Genomic DNA, 6,000 nt, shown 5'->3' on the forward strand with positions numbered 1-6,000 from the left:
TAACTTTAGCTGCGGCTTCTTTTGATTCCGCACCCGCCCGTTTTCTCTTTTTAGGAACTGGCATAAGGAGACCTTAGGAAAAAAATTTAAACGTTTTGATTGTTTAACACTCATACAGAGAAAACATTTTACCATGTTGTTTTAAAGTTAACACCCAAGTCAAGAAGTATAATATTGTGAATTCTCCCCCCATCTCACATACTCCTAGAGATAACCAGTCAGAGCTTTTATGGGAATCACTTCTTTGCTTTTTAAAATAATTATTTAGCACCTAAATGTGCATCTACATAGAATATAGCTTAATTTTGTGTGTTGGAACTTTATAAATGGAATTAATGCCTTGTTCTTTTGTGTCTGGCTTCTTCTGCTCAACCTCCTGTTCGTAAGAGTCATCCAGGTTGTATGTAGCTGTAGTTTATATTTATATTATATTTATTACAGCACATTTTTTTTTATCTACCCACGTACTGTTGGTGAACATTCTGGTTATTTCTAGTTTGGGGATGTTGATAATGAAGCTGCTGGGAGCATTCTTGTGCATATACACAGGGGGCAAGAGAATTTGCTCAGCTTGCCTGGTTGATATCAAACAATTCAATTTGAACACATCTTGAATCACGGCTAGTCCTAGTTTTAAAGGCAAAATGGGCAAGATTTGTCACTTGTTCATTCAATAAACACAAACCAAACTTCTATTGTAGGAATAGAAAATATAAGACACAGGCTGCCTATCCTCTCTTCTGTGCTCAGAGCAGACATTACTAGTTCATAAGAGTGTGCTTTCCTGTTACGTCTGGATGTGGCTTCAGGATCGTTTGCAACGTGGTCCTCAAGGCAGCCACTGCTAAAGATTGGAGATGAGGGGTGTGATGGTTAGTTTTCTGTGTCAACTTGGTTAGGCCACAGTACCCAGATATTTGGTCAACATTATTCTAGCTGTTTCTGTGAAGGTATTGTTTTAATTGAGATTAACACTTAAATACTTGAGTAAAGCAGATAACCCTTTATAATGTGAGTGGGTTTCTGCCACGGAGTTGAAGTCCTCAGTAGAAAAAAGACGGACCTTTCCCAAGGAAGAGGGAATTCTGCCACCAGGCTGCCTTTGGACTCAAACTGCACCTCTTCCCTGGGTCTCTAGCCTATGGCCTACCGCCCCTGCAGATTTTGGACTGGCCAGCCTCCACAATCATGTGAGCCAATTCCTTGCAATTTCTCTCTGTGTATATATAGACATCTTTTTGGTTCTCTCTGGAGAACACTGACTAATACCGGTGGCATACTATTTGCATAGGGTTGCCTGGTGGCGCAGGAACAGAAAGCCTCTCGAGCTAATTTAAATAAAGGAGATTTACTGTTGATAGAGTGGAACTTCTTAGCATCAAATACCAGGAAGTACTTTTAATATTCAGGATTAGCCCCTCAAAACCAACTCCTTATAACACTACTTATGTCTGAGATATTTTCCAAAATAAAATTGCAGTGGGTGTCCCAGTTTTTGAGTGTCATCAGTTGCTGTCAGCCAATAAGATCTAGAGCAAAGAAGCCATTCTGAGTGTTCTTTTGTTTTGTTTTGTTTTGTTTTTTTGCGGTACACGGGCCTCTCACTGTTGTGGCTTCTCCTGTTGCGGAGCACAGGCTCCGGACGCGCAGGCTCAGCGGCCATGGCTCACGGGCCCAGCCGCTCCGCGGCATGTGGGATCCTCCCAGACCGGGGCACGAACCCGTGTCCCCTGCATCGGCAGGCGGACTCTCAACCACTGCACCACCAGGGAAGCCCCTGAGTGTTCTTAACACACGGTACCGCGGCTGCTTCCAGTTGGTGAGCTGAATTGAAAGCATCCTGACGTGTATGTTATTCATTCTGCTCTGGGCTCCCTTTCTGCCATTGCTTTTGTGTCCTGGCAAACAGTATGACTCAGACTGGCTGACCAAAGGAGCGTAGGTGATAATATTGGACCTACTGTAAAGAAAAGGAAGAGTATCGTGCTAGATGTTAGGACACAGGTTTTCCAGAGGTTATAGATTCTCCAAGTTGGGAAGTCCACTTATAAATAATACTTATATTACAAAGTGCTAAGTTCTGTAACAGCGAGGTGTACAAGTGTAATGGAAGTAAAATAACCATAGGTCGGGGCATCGAAGTGTGGGTAGAAGCTCACCAGAAGAAAGGGTGTAGAGAGGAAATGGAAAAGGAAACATTAGCAAAGGTATGGGGAGATGAGAGAACACATACTACTCCTTGGCTGCCTGGCTACAGCAGCACCTTCCTTTTGTGTTTTGATTTCTCCCAAGGAGCAACAGTGAGGCTCCCTGAGAGAACTTCAGGTGCTCTGGTGAACTTCAGGTGAACTTCAAGCCTCCTGTTATTTTCCACATCTATAGGGAATGTGTCCACATGTTTTGAAGCCAGGGAAAATATTACTTTACAGTAAACAGAGAAAAGGTTTAGAGGAGGTTACAAAATGGAAAACTGGAGCACAGAGTCAGTGATAAGAAGACAGTTTTATATGGCACATAGCAATTGCTTCTGGAGTCATTAGGAGTAATATTTATAATCAGGATAAGCTAATGCTTTGGATGAGTTCCTGTGATTCTTCTGTTTCTGAGAAGCCAGATTACCTCTGGCTCCTGCAGACCTGCAAGAGACTTGTCCTCATATGGAAGAGACCTGAGAGTAGGAATGACATGCAAAATATTTAACCAGTGGATAGTAGATACCCGACCAGTTGGAGACGACTGGGATGGCTGGACCCAGTGCATATAGGCTGAACTCCAGCCCTCCCTTAGGGACCATTAAACCCAACACTTGTTTCACTGGAGAGACTGAAGGATTTACCTGAGACCATGTGGTGGTGGCAGAGCCAGGAGTGGAACCCAAGCCTTCTGTGTTCACCCTCTAACTACCTACGCTGCAGCCGTGGCCTCAAAGCCCTGGTAAGGCAAGTGGGGCGCCCTGTTTGTTTACCATAGATTCTACTCACACCCAAGGCTGTCCGTGGGGAGGATACAGCTCTTACCCTGTTCATGAGTAACATGCTGAAAATTCTTTATCCATTAGTAAATAAATACCTCCTATTTATTTATAAATATAACTTATTTGCAAATACAATGTATTACATAACATACTATAAGGGATGCAGGAAAATAGTCAGTTAAAAAGAAAGCTGCCTGACAAGTGTGCAAGATGTCACTTATTTTCCTTAAATCAACATAGTTCTGACTCCACGTCCTCATCCTGCCAAGCTTGTGAGAAAGGTAACAGCCTCCCTCTCTGCAGTCCATAGGCTCATGCAGAAGTCTAGGGGTCTTATACAACACCAAGGCCTTGCCTTATCATATCATTCACTTACTTAACAAATATTTACTGAACACCTACCAGCTGCCAAGGCCTGCTCTAGAAGCTGATAAGTAGCGATGTGCAAAAGAGGTCAAACCCCTGCCGTCTGTTCCAGGCTGGGCAGGTACACCTGGGGCCCAGGAGGGACTCTGGTGAGGCTGGGATTGGGCCTCCCTGGGAGCACGAGCAGCCCCTCCCCACTAGATGCTACCCATCCAGGCACTGCCAGGAGGCAGGGGGCATACCCCCTCTAGATGATTCTGCACTCTTTCCTGACAGGGAAGTTCTTCTCCCAGACTCATCACTTCTCAAAGACATCTTCCCTTTGCCCTCTTTCTCCAGAACCCACTTCATAGTCCCTCAAGGTACAAAACTTTCTTTTAAAGAAATAAATGCTATGTTTATTTCTTGTTGTAACACAAATGTATCAGAATCCTCAGAACAAAATGATTTGTATTTAATCCAATCAAGTTTTTTAAAATTGTGGTAAAAAGCACGTAACATAAAATTTACCATCTTAACCATTTTTAATTGAAGTATATTATCATATTATAATATTCTTTTTAATTCTTTATGTTTGAGAGCTTCATAATAATATTTTTAAAAATTAGTTACCAAATCTATATAAGAACATAAGAATGTTTATAATATTAGCTGAAAAAAACATGTAGTAATTGTTAGTGATGTTCACTGATATTTTCAGTTCTCTTCCTTCCTAAGCACTTCCTTGGAGTTAGGTGTGGCCCTAGGACTTACCTTGGCTAATTAAAAGTGAATGAAACTGATGTGTGTCACTTCCAGATTGAAGCCCTTAACAGCGAGAGTATGATTCACTGTATTTTCTCTCCCCTGTTACAGGACTGATGTTCTTCCAATAGTCAAAGCTCCATCAGCCTGAATCCCTGAGTAAGAATCACACAGAGCAGAGGCCCTGCTGACCTGGGATGGATGTGCAGCATAAATGGGAAATAAACCTTTGTTTTTCTAAGCCACTGGAGGTTGTTTGTTGCTGCAGCATAAGGTAACCCATTCTGACTGGTTCAAAGCAGGAGGGAGCTTCTGGCAGTATAGATAACTAGATACTCAGAAGGCCTTCCAACTACAAAAGAACTGGATTACTTTTTTGGCCATGCGGCTTGCGGGATCTCAGTTCCCCAACCAGGGACTGAACCCGGGCCACGGCGTGAAAGCACAGAGTCCTAACCACTGGACCACCAGGGAATTCCCTGGATCACTTTTTAAATGGACTGTTGGGCTTGTAAGTAGTAAAGTAATTGTCTAGGACAGCTCTTGTCCTCAAATATGAGCTGAAACCAGAACTGGGAGCCAAGAGTGCTAAGAAAATAAGAAAACTGGGTTGTCCTAAGGGCCAGTGCCATTGTAGCACGGTATGAACTCTAAAGCATCAGAAGGTGGGGAAGCCAAAGGTCTGACACTTCTGCATTAGGCCAGGACACTCCAAAAGGGGTGAAGTGTCTCAAGTTGGTGTTTTCCTTCTGCTCCCAACAGAAGCCATTAAGAGCCATCAAATTTGAGTTCAAATCCAAGATCACTAAGCACGGAAGGAGGCAAACCACCAAGAGAGAGTGAGTTGATGGAAAAACAAGCATCTAGTTTAGACCCCAAGAACTTTGGATATATATTTTCATTTGCAAAAGTGTATAGAGCAATTATTAAGTGCTAGGCACTATTGTAAAGTTTTTTTTTCCAATTTTAACTTATTTAATTCCCATAGCAACTCTATGAAGCAAGTACTATTGTTATCCCCATTTTATAAAGGAAAAAACGGAGGGACAGAGAGATTAAGTAATTTCTTCCAGGTCAACATTTCTTTTTTTTTTTTTTTTTTGCGGTACGCGGGCCTCTCACTGTTGTGGCCTCTCCCGTTGCGGAGCACAGGCTCCAGACGCGGAGGCTCCGCAGCATGTGGGATCTTCCTGGACCGGGGCACGAACCCGTGTCCACTATATCGGCAGGCGGACTCTCAACCACTGCGCCACCAGGGAAGCCCCCAGGTCAACATTTCTAGAGTGGTAGAACTACAATTTGGATTCAGGCAGTTGGTTCTAGAGTATGCACTCTTCATCTCTACATTTTGTTGACTTTCTAACATAGAATGTCTATGTGTGACAAATTTAAAGAAATGAGGACTTCCCTGGTGGCGCAGTGGTTAAGAATCCGCCTGCCAATGCAGGGGACACGGGTTTGAGCCCTGGTCCGGGAAGATCCCACATGCCACGGAGCAACTAAGCCCGTGCACCACAACTCCTGAAGCCCTTGCACCTAGAGCCCGTGCTCCGCAACAAAGAGAAACCACCGCAATGAAAAGTCCGTGCACCGCAACAAAGAGTAGCCCCCACTCACTGCAACTAGAGAAAGCCCGTGCACAGCAATGAAGACCCAACGCAGCCAAAAATAAATAAAATAAATTTTTTTTAAAAGTTAAAAAAAAAGGAGTGGAATACCAAAGATAACCAAGCAACAAAGGACCATCAAAGGATGACCAGGTAGATTTGAAAAAGAATAAAAAAGAGACAAAAATAAAATGGTTGAAAATAAACATTTAGTAAACATGTTAAATGTCTGAAGAGATACTTAGTGAATTAAAGAAATATCTGAAGAAAACATCCAGAATGTAGCTCAGGAAAAAAAGGAAATGGAAA

At 42.9% G+C, this 6,000-nt stretch overlaps 1 long non-coding RNA gene across 1 annotated transcript in view; it reads left to right on the forward strand.

Moving 5' to 3' along the window:
• The window catches only part of LOC308620251, a 43,490-nt gene extending 39,143 nt beyond the window's left edge, over positions 1 to 4,347 (forward strand). Inside the window, exon 3 of the long non-coding RNA XR_014016300.1 lies at positions 4,196 to 4,347. This is a non-coding gene — a long non-coding RNA (uncharacterized lncRNA). The remainder of the gene's footprint in view (positions 1 to 4,195) is intronic.
• Positions 4,348 to 6,000: the final 1,653 nt, after the last annotated feature.

The sequence above is a fragment of the Mesoplodon bidens genome (assembly GCF_964165515.1).
Source record: "Mesoplodon bidens genome assembly, chromosome: 7".
Classification (NCBI taxonomy): domain Eukaryota; kingdom Metazoa; phylum Chordata; class Mammalia; order Artiodactyla; family Ziphiidae; genus Mesoplodon; species Mesoplodon bidens.